Below are 22278 nucleotides of genomic sequence, written 5' to 3'. Positions count from 1 at the left end.
GCATTAAAAAGGCCTTTTTTCATTTACCTATAACCTGTTTACTCCATAGACTGATTTGCACCAAACGTGGCAGTAGTTTGGCATAGTAATCGAAGGTCCCGCATGCCAGTTTTCTTGAAGATTCATATGGTGTTTAAAAAATAAAAAAATAAAAAGGAGCGAGTCAAATGTATTTTTCCATGTTAGCTCCCACAGGAATTTTTGCTCATGCCTAAAGCCAAACTGCGGAAAGGATTTATGTCAAATTTGGCATGACCGTAGAATTTTACACAAAAAAAGTGTGCTTTTGTTTGTTTGGTGCAACTCTGTTCAATAAGTTTGGAGATGTAAGCATTTAAATAAAGTTACAAAGTGGGCTTGAAAAGTTTAAAGGTTTGTATCTCTGTGCCATTTAAAACCCCAAATCAGAAAATCACAAATCATATTAGATTTTTTTTTTTTTTTGACAAATGTGATTGATTGAGAATGAGTCAATTATTTTTTTGCTATTTCAAGAATTATTCTTTTTTTTATTTTTTTTCAACTATAGTGATTATCACACTGTGAAAAAAGATGTGCACAGCAGTGGAAGGGGATGGGTGGGCACCATAAGAGATACCTCACAGCAAGGGAGCTCCCATTGGCATGATAAAACAATAAAAGATGCTTAAAACAATCAAAAGCGGGGAGTTTTCAGCTCTAAAAGTGTGATTGAAACAAAACTTACAAACTCCCAGCTGCCATTTTGTGAGTAGTATAAAATGCAACATTTTGTACTGATGTATATTTTCATAAAATCATGATTTTTCACTCAAGCTAAAAAAATTAGACAGTATGGGGAATATAATTTTGCCATTTACAAAAGAAAGAGTGAAAAAAAAAACCTAGTGTTGCACACCTAAAGGATGTGCGCAGCAGGTTGGCATCAGGGGATGGTTGACAGCGGTGGGTTGGGAGAAGGACCTGACTATAGGCATTGATTACCTTAACTGGTGTTTTTTGTGTCTAAGCCAGACCATAACTTTCAACTGTTTTTTTTTTTTTTTGCAGCGCGCATGTGTGTAATATATATATATATATATATATATATATATATATATATATATATGTGTATATATATATATATATATGTGTATATATATATATATGTATATGTATATATATATATGTATATATATGTATATATATGTATATATATATATATGTATATATATATATAATTTTGGGGAATTTCCATGAGCAGGGGACCACCTGGTGAGACTACCCTTGCTGAAGAACTATTGTTGCAAGTAACTAACGTTGCCTATTTTGGTTAACCTCCTTTATCCTTGAGATAGCTGCTTCGGCCCGCGTTGTCAACAGTAGGGCTGGGCCTAGTTTTTGGGCAAATTTGCCTTTTTTTTTTTTTTGTGTCCTGTCCACCTGCGGAGCAGAATTTGTGTTAACAGACGGGAAAACCACTCAAAGACCAACCAACACAGTTGAAATCAAACATGGATGCTTTTAGGAGCGTTGTGAGTAGTTGGAGCATTGTGAGGCAGTACTTGTCATAACTTTGCCAGCAGGGATGCCTGTGAGCAGGGCCTGCCGGCAGAGTCTTCCTGTCACCTAGCAGACTGGCATCACACAAAGGTCTTTCTGCTGGGAAACTTGTTCATGTGCCCTCAGGGGCTGGGCATTGTGAATAACCATAATGTAGTACCACTTGATTTGCGTTTTTTCAATTCATTTATTTATTTATTTCATCGGTTGGGCAAATGAGAAAAATTTCTCGTTTTCCTTCAGCTTTCTGCAAATTTAAACTAAGCATAGGCAAAGCCATTACGTCCCTCCTTTTGGACATACAGGCTTTGCCAATGTCTTTTGGCAATGTTTCATAGTGTTAAGCATTTTCTTAATGATTAGTAGCAGCATGGAAAAAAATAGATAGTAAATGGAAGGTGTGAAGACACTACCGCTGCTGGTGGTGGTCACATCATTCCACTGGCGTTCACATTAATTCGGAGGAATGCACGCGCCAGCAGAATGACACTGGGGCCATTTGCTTTAATTTTTTTATTTACCAATCCAAGATGGTGGATGTCACCTGGATCAGTTAAAAAAAAAAAAAAAAAAAAAAGATTTTGTGCGAAAAAAAAACAGGACTGCAGAGTTGTAAGGAGTAATGGAGGAGTGTATGGGGGAACAAGTGGAGGTGTGGAGGGGAAAAGTAAGCAAGACAGAGGTGAGAGGAGAGTCACACAAGGAGAGGAAGAGGACAGGGAGAGAAGTAAACTGAGCAAAGTGGAAAGAAGCACCCAGAAAGTGACAGCAACTCAGGTCAGAGAAACACATTGTGAGGAGCAGAGGGGCATTTGCCCCGGGGTGGAGGGGGTGTTGGGGGCACGTGAGACAGAGCGGGAAAATATATGCACTCTCGTAGAATGCTTAACCAAAAGGAAAAAAAAAAGTTCTCTAAAGATTAACATTAGAAGGATAGATGGCAACCAATCTTTAACGAGCCTATGCTCGAGGGAGTGACAAACACAAGATCGACAGGCCGGAGCAAGGACTGCCATCGAATAAGCAAGCATGTGAGTGACAAAGCTAGCCAATGGTATGCAGCGGGCGCTGCAATCCCCGTGAGTTTGTGGTAAGCCAACAATAGGTCTTTTGATCGAACTAAAAATAAATTCGCTCACCCTTAATTAACTGGAGAGCCACTGCTATCTTTTCAGAATATTTTTTAAATCCCTACCTGGCGTAGGGGGCTTGTTTGCTGTGGAAGCGCGTGCCTAGCATATTAACCCTCTGATGCCTCTCGCACGATAGTGGAAATATCAGCCCAGCCCTGTCTGTGAAGTAAGTTGTCTCAGTGCGCGCGTGTTGGATGCTAGGACTAAAATCACACAGTCTAAAGATGCCAGGCTAAGTTTGTCTGCGGTATTTGAACACAGGCGAGGCACACATCTAATGAGCTATCTTCAGAAATGCTTCTGGATCGTTCTGACTCGCCATTTCCAGTCTTTTGCTAAAGGCTTCAGTTGGTCCAGCCTCACTTTCGTGCATCTACACGGGTAGGGCTTTAGAAACAGCAGATCTTCCCTGCGTCGGCCACTTCCTGGGGTGAAGAGGGAAGCGTTGGTTCTCAGCGCCTCCGTTTCTTTCCACCTCACAGACCCTTCTCACACTTCGTGGCTCTGGCTGAAGCCAGCTTTGCAGGAGATGGCGCCGGGGCGCACATCCTGGTTTTATCTGCCAGATGGCAACGAACTGCTTCGTTCACTGTAGCATTTAGAAAATGGTAAATGCTCATTGCTGTTAATCTGTGCAGTACCCTTTTATGGGAAGCCATAAAAATGTTCTTATTTCCATGGCTTGCTGTAATCCACTTGCTCCGCAGCGCAAGTGTTGGGCAGTCGAGCTTCAGCTGTGAGAAGACCTTTAAATGTTTCCAGGTAGCTGTGTGCCAGGAAGTACTAGAGGCGGTCATTGTGCACTAGTTGATGAACTCAAAGAAAAGTAGTTCCTGTTTACCAAATGCAAATAGAATTGTTGAAGTGGTCAAACCACTAGGTATTGCCTTGTCCTGCATTAAAATTGCAAGTACGTGATGTAAAACAACTAATTGGTAGGAACATGTAACCACTTACTACTGCAGGTGGCTTTTAATCACTTAATATCTCTCTACCTAGTTAACTGTCTGAGCCGCAGACTTATATACTCATTTTGTGAGATTCACTACATTCTCCTATTTACTCCTTAACATCTGCTCTCTCACCACATATGTCCCAGAGATCTGGGCCTTTGTTACCTCGCACTGGACCTACTCTTCCTCACGGACACTTGGCTAACACCCACATCTGCCGCAGACCTCTCCACAGCCATTCCTCCTGGCTACATCAGGGCCAGGCAGGACAGACAACACAAACCTGATGGTGGAATCGCCATCATTTTTCAAGGATTCCATCAGCTTCACAACACCCTCAACTCAAGTGCTTTCATCCTCCTCAGAGGCCTAAATTTCCACCTGGAGGATCACGCTGACCCATACACGATGGCGTAAGGAGACCTGGAAAACTTCGGTCTCACCCAATGTATGGAAGGGCCCTCTCATTCTGCCAGACAGCTGGACCCTATTTTTACCACCTCATTAGCATTTCAGTCAACAACCCACCTGCGATCACCTTGACCAACCACACCCTTATTAGATTTACCATCCCCTTCCCACACAAACAAAGAACCACCACCACCAGACCAGCTTGCTGAAACTTGAACAAAGTCCCAGAAGAAGTCTGGTCTTCTGCACTCCGGGAAACGCAGGCTCATACAGAGCAGCAGCCTTGCGGACTCTATCACCAACTTCAACAACTGATCACCTACGTAACTGATGCCCTTGCTCCTCTTAAATCTACCAGACCTAAAAGGTCCAGGCCATAAGCGAACTGGTGTATGGAGAAGCTGAGAAGGGCCAAGCGTCACTGAAAACAACAGGAGCACAGATGGAGAACGAGCCAGGAAAACCTGGACATGATCACCTTCAAATCAGCCTTCAGATGCTACCACCTGCGGATCTGAACCACCAAACGTTCCACGCTTGTGGACCACATGGATACCAGCACCAATAGCAGTAAAGAGTTTTTCGCAACTGTTAAAGATCTCCACTTCCCATTAGCCGCCTCCACCAGTATCACTCCCTCGCAGGACCATTGCATCAAGCTTTCCCAGTTTTCTGCAGCAAGATAACCAGCAAAAATTACAACTTTGACTCATCCAGACCCTGCTGAACTTTCAACACTCCTCCCCATCTCGACCAAAGAAACCACCTCTGACTGTCAGGCCTGCTGTCTCCAAGGACAAAACTGCATCCGCTGTACAATCCATACACTCTGGAGCCCTGTCAGACCCATGCCCACACCACGACTTTGCCAAAGGACTACAACACATCAGCTCAGTGCTCACTTCTATCCTGAATGCCTCCACCGTTACAGCCACCTTCACGGATGCCTGGAAAAGCACAACAGTCATTTTCCTACTCAAGAAGCAACCTGCAGACACAACCAAATTAAGCTTGCCAATTTGTTTGAGATTTTTATTGTGTTTTTTTTTTTTTCACTTTATTAGTGTTTGAGTGCTACATAAATACTTTGCACAATGCTTTTAATGTAGGTATGGCTGCTCTCTGCCATAGCTACAAGGGGTTCAGCACAGTTTTATTTAGTAACGTTTGTGATTCACTCTGATAAGGATTGTGATTATTTAAAATAGATTGTCACCCCTTCCCCATCTAATACCTCAATTTCATACAACACTTGAACCAAGTTCACTGCCTGCATGTCAGAAGTCGCTGATGGAAGGAAAGCAAGCTGTGTAGAACTGAACACCTACGTGACACGTCGTGGTGTCTGACTGAATTGTGACCTACACCTACCCCCACACCAGGAGCTTAGGATTGTCATAGACAGCCAACTCAACAAAACTGCCCATGCCAACGGCCACAGCCTTCTGCTTCTGCACCCTGAAGATGCTCCCCAACAACACCCTCAAAACAGTCACACACACCTTCATCACAACAAACCTGTACTATGTAAATACCCGTTATGCTGGAATTGTCAAAAAACTCACGAAACAATTTCAAACCATACAGAATGCAGCAGCCTGGATCACTCCCAGCCAGGCTGCATGGACATTACACTGCCCCCCAGGGAGCTCAACTGGCTCCCAATACATAAATGAGTCCAGTTCAAACTCCTCACACACACTTTCAAAGCCCTACATATCACCGGGCCAGCTTACATCAACAACCAAATCTCTTTCCACAAACCCACCAGAGACCTCTGTTCAGTGGACCTCTCCTTGCACACACTCAACACGTGCTCACCCAGGGCCGGCGTTTAGGCCTCCTCACACGTCACTCCTAAAACCTGGAACCACTTGCCTTACACATCAGAACAGCCTCCTCAGTTCTTGAAATTCGCAAGAAGCTAAGGATATGGCTCTTTGAATATTTTCACTTTCCAGCCCTAGACGAGCCAGGCCCGTCCCTACTTCTGCGCCAGGATACCCTCCTGTTTGATGTCGCGAGATACAAAAGCTCAGAACGTGGCTGCCTAAGTTACAACGCTGGAAAAGCCAGTCAGCTGATGGATTAATCATGCTGGGCGCGTGTGGTAATTTCTGTGCATTGTGCATTTAACTTGGAAGCGCAACAAGGTCTGTTAATCTGGCCCTTTGATACGTCACCTCGCTCTTACTTATTCTATGTCTTCTTTGGTTCCTTCACCACTTTCTCACCTCCCGCACGCCAATTAGTTTTTTATATTCAAAGTTCTTATGCTGCTAAATAGTCTGTTACCCCCCACCCTCTTACTTTCACTCACAAGCTTACCTATGACCGCTTGTCCTTTTGATACTTAGGTGATTTCTGGATTTTTCTAACTATAGACCCTTCTAGGAGCTAGAACCCTCAAAGCGGTTGGCTTGTATTACGTTGCTCTTGAAGTATCCTCTGACATCCTGCCCAACTTGTTCTATTCTTCTCCATGTTTTTCCCACAAACGCTGAGAGTTCTTCTTTGCTGCGCACTGACAGTGGTTGTCTTTGTGTACTGCAAGTCATTACTGTTTTCATCCCAGCAGTAGCCTGGAGATTCATGGTCTCTGTACAAAGAGGCAAACAGGCCACAAACTTCAGGTGTAACACTTGGTTAACAAATGTGGCCTAGAAAATAAAGCATGTCAAGTGTGATCCAGTGAAGAGGACGGTTATCAGCAAAGGAGGTGTTCTTCACCCACTGACTCTTAACAATGTTTTTATACTCCTGCATCTTACTTTGGCCATTTCCGGAATTAAGAGAGGCCCACACCCATCATTCCACGTGGAGGCTGCAGCCAGTCGCATTGCAGGGCGGGGCTTTCAAACATTCAGTTGGAGAGGCCATCAGTAACTACATCACTGACAATGAGGCCTCAACAGCAGAGACGGGGACTGAATGGGAAGCACTGAAAGTGTACCAAGCGGTATATCCATAAAAACCTCTTCCGGAGTCAAAAAGGCAGTCAGTCACTAGGGAAACACTGAATCTAGAGGAAAAACAGTGTGATGTGCAAAACGCAAGAGCAGAGGGAACATGAGGGACTCATGAGCCACAAGAGTGAAGAATAAAAACGTGTGGTCTATCTAGAAAGGCTCACATGCCTAGACTACAAAGAATACACTGCACGGAAACATGCAGATGGGGAACAGATCGGGCGGGCTACTGGCATGTGTTACCGTCAGCTAATCGCAAAACCTAAGTGTGCACGGTTCAAGCGATGAGTGGAGACCTAGTCCAGAGAGAGAGATAACTCAGGCCTTTACAGATTAGTATCCAGGTAAATGCTCTCCCTCTTGACCAAAGGTAACCTCAAATACAAGTTTATCTAGCTGGGACCGAACACCCGAAGATAATCCCGCTAACCTCTGAAGGAATCAAAACAGCCGTTGGCCAGTTAGCCAGATTCCGATAGGTTCCCAGTGAAATTGTGTGCAACATATATTTTGTTTTGTTAGTACCCCGGCTGTCAGTGATGCTAGAGGTAGCCAGTGGCGGCGAGGTTTGGCCCCTCACTGCCAGAGAGGTGCTTTAGAAATTCTCCATCCTGTTTTGATATGATAGCAGATACATTCCACTTCCGTTTTCGTGATAGTTCCCCAGTTGGATCGAGGATTGTGACAGCCTCCTCTCAACTCTAATAATTTACGACTCGGGATATATTAAAAATGTTATAGAAACAAGATTCTGTGCCCTCTGGGTTACCAGCAGTAGAAATATCTGGGCTGTTTGGGCTTCTAAGGGAGGTAATTCTGCATTAATTTTCCTCTTTGTTGCCACCGTTCTAATGTCACGATCCCTGAAAATGCTTTCATGTGGCAACGCCGTCCACCCTCCGCAGAGTTCTTACATTTATCTACTTCATATGAAAGAGGCCCTTCCACATCTGCCTAACATTGGCGATCACCTATGTACTAGTCTGATGCAGTTTCCTCCTAGTCCCCACTGCCTCCGTCTTTAGAACTGTGCTCCTGAGGCGCCTCTCCGTCTGGCTTTACCCAAACCTCCAGCACCATCCCAGTATCAGCTGGAGTCCAGAAGATACAGCACATCTACGCACTAGAGGCCTTAACTTCACTGGGATGTCAAGTTTGCACCTTACCACTTATGGTGAAATTCACCCAGTTGTTCCACCTCTCTCCTTCCTAGTTCTGTTCGCTAGCTAAAATCTGAAAATAAAAAGCCTCAGGACTGCTGAAAGAGGCTCTTCTGTCAGCTGTGATGCCCCCTCACGTTCTCGTGCTTTCCTGTAGTATATCATTCCCGTGGGCTCACTTTAATCCATTCTGTTCTGTCCTTCAACAGGAAACCTTCGGATATCCTCAGTGTTGGCTTGTTCAAGTCACATGATATTTTCTGAGTGCTTCCTTGTAAAGCACATGAAGTCATCACATGGCTCTTTTTAGTCTGTTACCTGCATGATGTGCCCTCTTCTTTTATTTTTTAAGTTGCCCAACCTATTCTTCAGGAGACAGGTTTGTGCCAATTGAGATTGATATCAGCTCAGTTATACTTTTGTCTCTACGTCGTGCTCTGCAGTTGTCGAACACCACCTTCCACCTGACTAACCATAGTGTCCTGCTCATGTAATTCCACATTTGTTGCATCGAGTTTGGCATTTGCTTAGGCTGCTTGATTCAGTTGGATGCAAAATGATCATCATGTCCTCTTTTCCTACCGAGAGAGGCCTGGAAGAGCCTTTCAGAGAGCTCTCTGCTTGCATTGGTCTTTAGGGATGATGATGTCTTCTTTCCTGGAGGCCTAAGCGTGGTTTATTTGTTCCTGGAGATACGTTTCCTTTAGTAGGCATCACCCACGGCCCCTCTGCTAACATCTAATGTAATTATAAAAAGAGCAACTCCTGGCACAAAGCCTCGCTTCTCCTTCCGAATCAAGATGGCTGCTTGTCAGTGATGACTGTACCAGCAGATCTGGCCCCTTCGAAATGGGCTACCTAATCATGAATAACCATATTGAAGAAAGCGGGACATGTTGCTATTGCCCTGCTAAACAGTTTCTCTCTCTCATCCCGTATCGTTGCTCCGAAATCTCAGTGACAGACAGGAGCAGTGAGCTGGGGGACCAGGTGAGAATGGGAGAACAGACCCAGCACATCTTACTTAATCTGCCCAAAGATTGGAGGATAGGAGAGGCACATCTTTATAAATTACTGACTCACAGCAAAGCACCAGGTCAATCTCCTTGCTCATCCGGGCGTTAGTGGTTTGGGTTTTAAGGGGACAATATCCAGATCCCAGGCCAGAATCTGTTTCTAGTAAACTCAGGAACATCATAATCCTTGCCATCCTCCAAACCCACCCCACCTAACTAAGGTTTTGGTTTCCTGACCCTTATATCAAGCTTTATTCTGTTGCGATAGAAGTCATAAAAGAAACAGGATAAAGACAGCCTTACAATAAATTACACACTTTCATACAAAATATACAAAGCCATCAAAGGACATTCCATAAGGATATAAAATCCTGCCTGCAATCTTCCTGATGTGCCTCAATGTCAAAAAAAAAAAAAAAAAAAAAAAGCAACATTAAAAAATAATCTCTTCAGAGAGCAATTGAGAAAACAGAAAAGCAGGTCGATCTCCGATAAAATTCTGAGCTTTCAGCAGAGGAACAATGTAAGATTTCCTAGGTTCCGTGTAAAATCTACAAAAACATTCTAACGTGCTGCGAAGATACCTGGTCTGGACCACGGGCCTTGTGTTTGGTCAGTCCTGACTTACCCATCCTCACTTCTTCCAATCTAAACGGAAGATTTGAAGTCCCATCCATAATTTGCCTTTCCTCATAATGAACATCATCTGGGTCAAAACAAGGCTTATTGATAATCCTCCAGAATTTAGCGCTATTCTTTCTGCAGCTAGCTTCTAACAAGTTATCCCAAGCTGAGTACCTCATATCATTCTTGTGTCTACTGACTTCAGATTTATGCACCTTACAGCAGGACGTAACACGAACTGTCTCTGGGCATGGATTTCTAGGCTTTTTAAAATGTTACGTGCCTCTGTCCCTTATAGTTAAATCTACTTCAAGGGCCGGAACAAGTGTAATATTCCTCTTATGGACTGGTCAATTGCTACATGATTTAATAGCTTTCTTATTTTTATCATGCCTCCGAAATATTGATCTTTTCTTCTCTTTTTAAATGTATAAGTTATTATCCCTTTAAATGTTCTGCCTGGTTTCTTGTCACCCTGGGTTTTGTTATTCTCCAGTCTAGGATCGCGGTGCACTTATTGCCAATGATACGACTATTTCATATCTTCTTAAAATGCCCATCTAGCTGATTAAAGCATTTTGCTGATTAAAGCATTTTTTAGTTATATCTGGTTGACATTTAAATCACACGACCAATCTTCAGTCTTAATGACATTTATGGGAAATTCAATTTTTTAGTACTGTATAGAGTTATAACTTTTTTTAGGTTAACACTATTGTTAAATCTTATTGACGTTGCCATAATTCTGTTCTTTGTATTTGAAAAGTGTTTGAAACAGAGTGACAATTATACGAAAAGAAATCTCGCCACATTACCAAGGCTCCCATATAATTTACATTTTAGCTGATGATGGCAATTTTCTGTAGAAAGCTTTTAGCTATTGGGCACACATTCAAATGCCATTGAAGTGCTTAATGGTTAAATATGTTAACATAAATATTTCAAGTTCTCTTGGATGCAGCCTGTAATTTATCTTGGCAGAGTTTCCACCGGGTGGTGGTTCATGAGTGTTACTATATAGACTTGGCTGGCACAATGTAAATTACGCATTGTTTGTGGCTGGCATGGCCGTTTATTCCGAGATGTACTGTACTTACCAATCTTGTCTCACAGTTGATGGAAGCAAAATACGAACCATATCATCTGTGAATGCTATTTTTCCTTCTTTGTGTGTCCCCCTGCTGGCTGCCTTCTGTAAGTATTGGAATCGATAAGTTAATGAATATGCGTCTGGTGCTACGGCAGCGCTGAGCGGAAGAAGTGGGCTTGAGGTGAACAATTGAGGATGCATGGACTGATGCGATTCTGGCAAGGTGTGCGGGCAACCCACTGCTGTGCTGCAGAGGGTCTCACTTAATGCAGTTGGAAAACTCTTGGATTTCATTTTTTTGGGACCCAAATAATCACCAGATCAGTGCACTTACAAAAGTTCAAGAAAGGCCCTTCAGAAGGAAAGATATATTTTTGGAGTTGTTTACCCTTTAAATTAGCCAACGTTCTTAGTTTTTACACGAGGAGTTTTTTTTGTCTAGCTTGTATTATGTTTCCGGTAACTCATCTGATGGTGATAGCAGGTGCACTTCTTACATCACAAACTGTAACCATGCACCTGTCAGACCACGTCCTTGATTCTGCCTCCAGGTTGCCAGTTACTCTGTTTTGGACTGTTCTGTAGTGTAGCCCACAAAAGAGCATAAGTTTAGTATGGCTCTTGACTTGTCTAGATTCAAGAAACAAAAAGGTTGATGGGCGGGAATCTCCACTAGATGGATATACTGTCTTGAGAGAAACATGGTGCCTGGTGTTCTTGAAGCCATGTGTAGGATGTTACATTTGTAGGCAAGAGAGGCCCAGTTCTTGGTGTGAGCTATCGATGCATTTTCAGAACGCCAAAAAAGTCAATTTCCAAATTAAAACACAGCTCCCCATTAGCAATCCTGTGCGTTGGTAATTTGCGATTATCAGCAAAGCCTTCCCCAGATAAAATTATCTATGGCACATCAACAGCTACATCAATGTAAAATAACTCTTTAAGAAGTCAAAATTACACACCCAAATCGAATTTGCTCAAAAGAGCAAACTTTAGGCATCAAAATGCCTCAAAAGGAAGAAAATCCGATATACAGATCAGGGGTGGATACAGAAATGATGCTTTTAAATTAACATCATTCTTTGTGAGTAAACTGTAAAGTGCACCAATGAGCTGACTGTGATTGTCAAAAACAGCCACTTCGGGGCAGAATTGCTTTCATTGTTGGCATTGGAACAAAGCCAGGGAATTGTTTTAAAACAAAATGCTTTCTATTAAAATGCTGTTCTCTAAAACAGTTTAATTCATTTGTAGGAATTGTCCATCTGATAGAGACTTCTAGTTGCAGATTCTTTACCTTTGAATTTTACCCAGGCGTCAGGCTGGATTCAGAAGATTTTTGTGAGCAGTACCCCTATGCACCGTTAGGTGGTGTCTGCGGTAGATATGACGTTGCGGGTCCTAACTGACGTTGTTTCTTCTTTCAGTGCCAGCAGCACCTGATCAGAAGAGAGCTACTCCTCAGTCAGTTTTTCACTTTCTTTTCTCAACTTTTCGTCAAAACTTTTTTGAATTTCTATACTCCTGGTGCATTGAGGATGTCCTCTAGGACGACCGGATTTAACTCTTGCAGTGCCTGTCATTCAGTGATGCTGGTGACAGATCCGCACCTCATGTGCCTTTGGTGTTTGGAGCGCGACCACAACCATAAGTCGTGCTAAGAGTGTCAGGCCATAAATTCGAAGGCTTTGAGGGAGAAGTCCCTGAAGCTCATGGCGGCCCAGCGCTGTGCTCCACCCAGGTCGAAATGTCGGGCACATGGAAGGTCCCGAGATCGGTCAGAGAGCCTGAAGGCATCTTTGTCCCATTCAAAGTCCTCGGCACATTCAGGTAAGCACAAGAAAAAAAAGTCTTCGAAGCGTGCTTTGCCTTCTCCTCATCCATTAGCTGCTGAGATGGGGGAGCACCAGCTCTCTAGGTGTCAGTCCGAGAAATCTGTGCTTGGGCCCACTCAGTGCTTCCCCGAGTTTCCAGGAGCCAGAGAGACCCCTGCCCAACTTCAAGAATTTTATGAGGCCATTCTCCTTAATTAGGGGCAGACCGGCCCCACTCGAGATCCTTCTGGCCCTGCATGTTTTAAGGGGCCCCTTTGGGTTATTTACTGACAGCTCCATCCTGACACTGAGGGGCACCTAAGGATCCGGTTCTGGATCAGAACTCCTGACCTTTCCCGTCACCGGTCCTGGTGCCGTCTGCGCCCCCGGGCGGCACCGACCCCATTGTAATTCCTGACGCGGATTCAGATGGGCGTTGTACCAAGGATTCTCATGCTATATCTAGGTCCTTTGGCCTCGCGGCATCCCCTTGCCCCCCTCAGTCTGCTTTTTGCTGTTTTAGTGGCTATTGAAGGGGCGCCCCTCCATGTCCGTTTCCGTCCAGCCACTGTGCCGCGCATGCTGCCCAGACTCTGCGTGGCTGGGGACGTGGGATCCCCTGACCTCATGGATCACAGGAGCCAGTCCACCTCCGCAGCTGCCTCCAAATCTCCTCATCTGACTCTTACCCACCAGGAACCAGTCAGAGGTAGGATTCGCCATCACTTGCTCAGCTGGTAATCCATCGTGTCAGACAGGTGGGTTTTGGATATAGTCCAATGAGGCTACTCCCTCCCCTTCAAAACTACCCCCCTTCCTTGCCACCATCCTACAATCGGATGACAGAGGATCACATGACACTACTCCGAGAGGACATTATGGTTCTCTTGGCCAAGGGAATCATAGAGCGGGTTCCTGTGCCAGAAGTAGGTCATGATTTCTATTCCCACTACTTTCTGGTACCCATAAAGGACAAGGGCCTCAGCCCTATCCTAGACCTTCAGTCCCTCAATCTCTTTTTCAAGAAGAAGTTGAAATGCTTAGACTATTTCTAGTGGACTGGCTATTGAAGGTGGCTTAGCCCCAGGCTGTTGTCTCCCATCTCCAGACTACAGTGGACCTCCTGCTTTTGCTGGTGTTAACTGCAAATGTGGCAGAGTCACACCTGACTCCCTCTCAGGCTCTCCCTTTTCTTCGGAGCTGTTCTAGACACAGTGCAGTTTCAGGCCTATTCTACTGAGCGGTGAGTTCAGGATATTCGGACTATGATACCGATGTTTCAGCCTCTAACCTGGATTACGGTGAGAATGACTGAGGCTGCTGGGCCTCATGGCTTCCTGTATCCTGCTGGTGTCCTGGCAGATGGCATATGTGGGACCTGAAGTTCTAGTGGGCGCAGCATCAAGGGAATATCTCCGATCTGGTCCAGTGCGCAAGATCTCCAACAGTGGATGACGAACCACAGTTGGGTCAGAGGCCGATCCATCTTCTTTCCCCAGCCAGATCTGACAGGAGTGGCTGATGTCACTCCTGTAACGAGACGGCCACATGGGAGAGGTGGAGATCAGAGGTGTCTGGTCTTCAGTGGAGTACGGGTTCCACATCAGTCTTTTGGAGCTCTGGGCGATCAGACTGGCACTCAAAGCATTTCTTCCGTCTCTCAAAGAGAAGGTGGTGCAGGTGTTCACGGACTACACCACAGCCATTTGGTACTGCAACAAGCAGGGTGGGGTCGTGGACCATTTGTCAGTAGGCTCTATGCCTCTGGACATGGCTGGAACAGCAGGGTATATCCCTGGTGGTTCAACATCTGGCGGGCTCTTTGAGTGCCAGAGCCGACAAACTCAGCTGACAGTGCTTGGTCGATCACGAATAGCATCTCCATCCGGAGGTGTGGCACAAGGTCTCTTTCAGCGTTTGGGAGAGCCTTGGTTAGATCTGTTCTCCTCTGTAGAGAACATCAATGTCCGCAGTGTCGCGCATTGGAGTTTGCAAGTTGGCACTTGCTCAGCGACGCTTTTTGTGTTGTGTGGAGCTCGGGCCTCCTGTACGTCTTTTCACCCATACCACTTCTGCTCAGAGTTCTCAAGAAGATCAAGAACGACCGGGCCAAGTAATCCTTGTGGCTGCGGACTGGGTACAAAGAGTCTGGTATCCCGAGCCATTGAAATGGCCAGCGATCCTCTGATCAGACTGCCCCTTTGGGAGGGTTTTCTGTCGCAGCAGCAGGGGAGGGTTCTCCACCCGAACCTGTCCACTCTCCATCTTCTTACGTGGAGATTGAGCTGCAGCAGTTGACAGCTTTTGACCTTCCACCCGAAGTATGTGGTTATCTTGGCAGCCACGCGTCCCTCCACCAAAACAGTATTCACCTGTAAATGGAGCAGATTTGTGGCATGGTGCACAGATAATTCTTTTGACCCCCTCTCTGCCCCTCTTTCAGAGTTACTTCTGTTTATACTTTCTTTGGCCCAGCAGGGCTCTGCCCTGGGCACCCTTAAGGGTAATTTGTCTGCCATCTCAGCCTTCCTGAAATTACCCACCAACCCTCTTTATTCAAGTCTCCTATTGTTAGTATGTTCCTTAAAGGTCTTACTCACATCTTTTCTACTTCACCTTTTTATCATGTCCCGATGGGACTTGAATCTGGTTCTCACTTTCCTTATGTGTTCTCCTTTTGAGCCACTTCATAACTGTCCCATCAGGCTTTTGACACTCAAGGCAGTCTTCCTTGTGGCCATTACCTCTGCCTGTAAAGTGAGCGAGCTACAGGCTTTGTCATTTAAGCCTACCTTACCATCTACCCTGACAAAGTGATGCTTCACATTAGGGCCTCTTTTCTGCCAAAAGTGGTTACACTCTTTCATGTAGGCCAATCCATCACCTTGCCTACTTTTTATGCATCCCCACACCCTTCTAAGGAAGAGAAGAGACTCCACCGCCTGGACCTAAAAAGAGCTTTGGCGTTCTAACTTGATTATACAAAAAGAGTTCCGGGTGGACGATCAACTCGCTGTCGGTTATGTGGGTACGAAGAAAGGAGGGACAGTGCAGAAGCAGGTCCTACTGTATATCAAGATCTGCTACCTACTGGCCAAGAAGCAACCCCCTGAAGGTTTGCGTGCTCTTTCTACCAGAGGCAAATCAGTGACCACTGTGTTAGCACACAGATTTCCTGATCTTGATCCCTGTGAGGCGGCCACGTGGGCATACTTGCACATGTTTACCAAACACTACTGCCTGGACATTGAGGTCTGGAGTGATGGGCAGTTTGCCACTTTGATCCCGAAGTACTTTCTGTTATGATCTTGGTTCCCAGACCCACCTCAAGGGATGGTATTGCTTGGGTGTCTATTCAAAGGTAAGGAATCCGCAACCAGAAGTCTCTATCAGATGAACAAGTTACTTACCTTCAGTAACACCTTATCTGGTAGAGACATATTCTAGTTGCAGATTTATTACCGACCCACCCATCCTCCCCACTCTGCCAACTGATTTCTAGGGACTCTCCTTTCAGGGCCTTAGTTTGATGCACCAGTAGTCAGTTTCTTTATGGCTCTGGGCTTTTGGCGGGCATAGTTGTAAAAAGAAACTGCCATCAGCGTTCCGGGTTGGTGCATATATAGAACCTGCAACGCCATATCGGGCACAAACAATAGACACTGAGCCGATCAACACCACCTAACGGCGTGCAGGACTACCGCTCACGCAAATCTTACGGATTCAGTCTGACGCCTGGGGACAATTCAAAGGTAAGGTATCTGCAACTACAATATGTCTCTAACAGACAAGCCGTTACCAAATGTAAGTATAACTTGTTCATTTGGAAGGTAGCTGATGAAAGAAAATGCAACAAACAGGGTAATGGAAGAAAAGCGTGAATTAATCTCAGCCACTGGCAATTCCTCTGGTCCATATTCCAGACCATCATGAAAATAGCCTGGATCTTGAAGACTATTTGTAATGTATGCATCTTCTTAACCCTACGAATTCACCTTCCAGGTTTCATAATGTTCTGCAAAAGTTTTTGCTCACCAATGTCTCTTCGTCGCCACCAGGTGGTGCCATATTCGCACTACTGTGACTCCACCTCCAGATAAGTTGACAGTGATGTATATTAGGTGGCAGCCGGCAAACAGACGTTAGTTCTTATTTTTCCTAGAATTGATGTGTCTAATGAGCTGTTTTGTTTCAATGACAGAATTACTAAAAATTCTGAAAGCAGCTAGGTCATGTCATCCGAAAGTTTCATATGCAAGCCTTATTGAAGATGCCTCAAAAAGATGCCCCTTTCTGACCCACTGTACGTCTGCATGTGGTGTCTGGGATTGGAGCACAACACTGCGTCTTGGATTCTTGAGCCTCCATGCTCCTAAAATGATTGGGGAACAGAAGGCCAAGTTGTTTTTGGCTATGGCCTGAGCGACACAAAAGCAATCTCCTGTGCCTGTGGGTCGATCAACTGCCAGGGAATAATCTCCAGAAGATCTTCCATAAAAATCACGTAAGTGCCATAGGAAGGAGACCACCCCTTTGTCTTTGAGGAAATGGTCACAATCTAGTCTGGAGCTTTGGCGCCATGCCCTCTCACCAGACTCTCCAGCATTGCACAAGATCCTGATGTTGAAGGATAAGATCAGTATTTCGGGTCTATGGGCCAACTCTCACATTGGTTGAGTCCTTGTTTGCTGTAATAGATCTGTTCACAACATCTCCTGTACTATCTTCGTTTCTTCTCTATCAATACCGCAGCTACACTCAGGGACAAGCCCTTTGATGGTGAGCAGTTGTTTGGGCAGGCAACAGACTCTTCACTGGAATGCTTCAAAGACTGTAGAGGTACACGAAGCTCTACATCACAACAATTCCACCAACAGTTTGGAAAGTTCATGGCTACTTCAGCACAGCAGCTGAACCACTCATTTAAAAAAAGATTGGGTTTAGGATACTCCATAATCAGCAGCATAGCCAGACTTTACCATCCTCTGATGGGCCTGCTGCCTCAAAACCTAATTGACTTCCCAACCAGCCCTTTTTGAGATATTTTTCCAGTGGAAGGATGAGCCTCTCATTTTCCACAAGCTGGGAGACAATCCTGACAGATTGCTGGGTGGGCCAATTAATATTCAAGGGCTAAGCCTTACTCCTCCGGACTGCCCTCCTTCAAACAGGACTTGCCCTGCACAAGCCTCAGTTATGGAGATGGAAGAACTTGCACTGATGAGCAAATAGTACATATAGGTGGTGTCTCTTTTATGTTGTCTTATGACTTTTGGGGTGCACATCTCAACTGTAAGGGTATCTAGGCGCTAGCTAAGAAGGACTGAGCTGGCAGAGTCCGAGGTCTGGGAAAAGAGCCATGTCTTCACTTTCATGCCTGGTTCAAGGACTGAATAGGTGATTGTGATGCGCAGGGGAGGTTGTTCCAGGCCATTTATTCGAGGTATGAGAAGGTGCAGCTGCTGACTTTGCAGATGTAGGGGGGATGTAAGAAAGCAGGACACCAGCCGAATGTAAGTTTCTGTTTGGGTTGTAGAAATTGATGCAGCTGTTGAGTTAAAATGGGCCGAGGTGGTACAGGGCTTTGTACATGTGGATGAGGAGCTTTGAAGAGTGTGTATTTGTGAACGGAGAGCCATTGGAGCTCTTTGAGGAGTGAACTGATGTGTGTGCAGGGAGGCAACTCTTTTGTGAGTCTGGCCACTACGTTTTGTAGGACCTGAAATCCTCTGGTCAGCTGGGCGGTGAATCTGGTCTTGAGTGCGGTTGGCTGATCATGGGGTCCTAGGTGACAGCTCTGCATGTGTTGATTAAGAGCCATTTGAAGACTTTTCTGAGGCTGTTTAGAGTGTAAAAACAGGACGAAGTGACCGCATTGACTTGACTGGTCATCACGAGTTGGTTGCCCACCACTATGCACAGGTTCTTGTCATGATTGGTCAGATAGGAAATTGGTCCAGGATCTGCTGGTCATAAGGGACAGTTCTATAGGAAAGCATTCTTGCTGAAAAGTACCACTTCTTTTATTTCTGTGTTGGGTTTCAGACAGTTGGTCTTCGTCCAGCTGGTGACGTCAGACATGCAGGAGGTGAAGCTGGTCCAGATGTTGGATGCTTTGTCAGAGAGGGAAAGGATAAGCTGGGTGTCGTCAGCATAGGAAATGAAATTGATTCCGAGGGATCAATGATGTTGGTGTGCATTACCATGTAGATGAGGTTGGCTGTGGCCGAGGTGTTAGGGGGCCAGGTTGACCGACTGGGTGTATCCGGTGAGGAAAGAACAGATCTTTAGGTGTCTGGGCCCCTAGTGTGCTGGCTTCATGGAGGAGTTGAATGAGAATGGGGTGGGAGATACTGTCGAACACAGATGATAGGTAGATTAGGATGAAAGCTGAGGTGTCTCCTCTGTCCATGATTAGTCAGATGGAGTCTGTGGCAGCAATGAGGAGGTGGTGGTTGTTCAGCTTGTCAGCCTGTTTGTTGATGACTTTCTCCAGGATATTGGCAGGATAGGGAGGCATGGAAATCAGACACTAGTTAACCAGTGTTTTAAAGTCTGCTGAGGATGCATCTGGAAAGGTGGCTGTGTTGATGGAGTTCTGGAATATCGAGGTCAAGGCTGTGCAAATGGGGTCCAGTCCTTTAAAGATAGTGTGGGCAGGGATACAGTGGAACTCCTGAGAAAATTGATTGCATGGTTGCTGTGATTTCCATTGTGGTGATTGGTCAGGAGGTCATGACTGTGTCTGCAAGCTTTTTGTTGTTGGGCAGGAGATCTGTGATTGTGGATCAGTCTGGCTGGGGGTTGAAATTGTAGTTGTTGCTGATCTTACTACTGAAATAGTAGGAGAGTTGGACACAGAGGTCCTGATGGTTGTTTAGCTAGCGATGTATGAGGTGAATTCTTTTACAATAACATAGATGTGTTTGGTGTTAGTGCTGTTTTTGATGCGTTTGATCAGTGCTGACCACTTGGCGGAACTGTTTTGCTGGGGGTAGAACTGGAGGGCTGACTTTCAGCTGCTTTAGTTGATTTTGTCATGTGTTCATTTCTATTTACTTCGAGTTGTTTTCAGTGTCATTTGGCCTGATCTAGCGGTTGTGGTGGTTTTGAACAGGGCTAGGGTGTTGACGCAAGAGGTGATCCAGGTGTTAAAGTTGGTGATGGATTGCAAGAGGCCGTCGTGGTGTAGTGGTTAGTGGCCTTGGTGCGTGTTCCTTCCAATATCCTGTTACAGTTTATTTGGATGGTTTTAGGAGATTTTTTCACACTTGAGGGGATGAGCAGGTCAGAATGGATGAGTGCCTGGTTGATCCAGGAGTGGAGACGGGTTTGTACCCCAAAATGTCATGAAAGTTGATGGAGGGGTCACAGAGTTGTCCAGCGGCGTGAGTGGGGTTTTTCACTCATTGGGTTAGTCAGTGTGGTCAGGTCCTCCAAGAGGTTGTTGGTGTTAGGGTTGGTGAGGTCCTCCAGGTGGTTAAAGTAACCAAAGAATATGAAGGAGCTGTAGTCTAGAACTGGGGGGTGATGAGTTCTGAGATGGAGCAGGGATGTGGAATTCCTGTTGCCCGCCACCCGGACATATTGTTTGGGGTCAAGGGCAACAAGTTTTCATGTTTATTTTGTCCTTCGAGCAAGTAAGCCCAACCCCCTGCAGCACAAACACTTTGGCTGCTAGTTTACAGTGAAGGGACCTGTCTGTAGTTGAGGTAATGTGTGTCCATATGTTAATGCTTTTGTTCAAACTTGTACTTATGGTTCATTAATGAAAAACCTTCAATATTAGGGTGAGCGCTGTACATAAACGTTTTAAGGTCACACTACACTACTGACGGTGGTTCCAGTAACAAACTAAAGTGTACACACATGCTTGAAAAGTTTAACAATATTAGACTAAGAATAATGCTCCCAGAGTGCTCTCTGATCAGCTTGTAAGCAAGAGTGATTATTCTTTGCTTTCAAAATAAAATGGTCAGAAAACAATACAAGTGCCTTACCTACTACACCCTCAGACGTTACTCTTCATAGCTTTACACGCCCTGAACAAAGACGCTCCCTTCTGCTGCCCCAGCAGGTTAGTCCTACACCCATTCCACGCTTGGAGATTGAATGGTGCCAGCTAATCTTTTTTTGTTCCTGGCAAGGTCTTTGATGTCTTTCGGCAACCATTAATCCCTTCTCCAATTCCATCAAAACAGGTCATTGGCACAGTTTTGTTTAGTGGTATGAGACAGAAGGCTTGAACCATTTTTAATCTCACCTTTCCGACATTCAGACTTGTAATGTCTCTTGCACAGAAGGGTTTGTTGGTGGCTACAGGACAACTACTGGGGGGCAAGATTCAATACTTCCTACCTAGTTGATGTTCCATTGTGCCTGACAGAGTGGCCATGCAGATTGCCAAAAGGGCCATACCCTACCTTTTATCTCCTTTCTATTGAATAGTCTTCCCCTACCAGAATGAATTTCTCAGGATTATCCTGATGCTGGGAGTATGACTGTTGGTCTCCAAGGGTCCCTTAGAGTGGTACCAGATTCTGAGAAAGGTGGGGGTTGTTTTCCTGCTATTTCCTCATCCTGAAAAATGACTGGGGCTTCAGACCTAGTTTGAACCTTCAAACTCTGAACACCTTCCTGCGGAAGGAAAATACTAAATGTTCATATGGGCTCCAGTCCTTTTTGATCTGGCCCCAGGATCTATATGGTGTCATTGAGCTTGCACATGTTTTCATATACCCACCTGCAGTCTGTCTGTGTTACCTGTGGTTCTCAGTTTGTCATGCTTCCCTTTGCCTTCCCTGAGGAGGCGTCCCTTTGCCTCCTCAGGTGTTCACCTCCACCCCTCAGGTGTTCACAAAAGTGATGGCAGTGGACACTGCTGATCTTTGAAAGTCCAGAAAGTTCCTTTATTCCCATACTTTGATGACTTGCTGCTGAAGGCGGGCTTGCAGCAGTCAGTTGTGGACGATCTCTGAACAATGGCAAGACTCCTGTAATTTACCATAAATGATTTGAAGTCCTACCTGACTCCATCACAGAAGCTCCTATTCCTTCGTGCAATTCTGAACACTGTTGTTCAAGGCTTTTCCTCCACTGCAGGGAGTCTGGGATATTTGGACTATGAGCCTGAAGTTTTGCACTCAGTCGCGGATCCTACTCAAGGTGTCTCTGAGGCTTTTTTTTTGCCTCTTAGCCTTGTATATCCTCCTTGTCAGCTACACCAGGAGGTACAAGTGACCCCTGCAGTGCAACCTAAACCACATTAGGCCCTTTATCAGGCTCACCTTTCTGTCACCATCCAGGTATCAGGAGACTGCCCAAGATCTGCTTTGTTGGCAGGCTGAGCAGTTTGTGCTACGGCAGGCTGCTCTTCTGGTTTGGGGGACGGACATCATCTGGGATTGGTGGAGATTAGAGGCACATAGTCCACAGCAGAGAGCCAACTCCACATCAAGCGAGGGGAGCTAAAGGCCATGCGTTTAGCCCTGAAGGCTTTCTGGCCATTCATCAAGGGAAGACTGGTGCAGGTTCTCATGGACAACACTACCACAGTGTGCTACTACAACAAGCTGGTGGAGTGGGAT

General features: G+C 45.3%; 1 protein-coding gene across 1 annotated transcript in view; it reads left to right on the top strand.

Moving 5' to 3' along the window:
* Nucleotides 1-22278, top strand: part of LOC138286550 (S-adenosyl-L-methionine-dependent tRNA 4-demethylwyosine synthase TYW1-like) — a 490050-nt gene that overhangs the window by 442748 nt on the left and 25024 nt on the right. The gene's annotated exons all lie outside the window — the stretch shown is intronic.

This window comes from Pleurodeles waltl, chromosome 3_2, assembly GCF_031143425.1.
Source record: "Pleurodeles waltl isolate 20211129_DDA chromosome 3_2, aPleWal1.hap1.20221129, whole genome shotgun sequence".
Taxonomy (NCBI): Eukaryota; Metazoa; Chordata; class Amphibia; order Caudata; family Salamandridae; genus Pleurodeles; species Pleurodeles waltl.
Note: the sequence above shows the minus strand (reverse complement) of the source record. Positions and strands in the feature narration are given on the sequence as shown.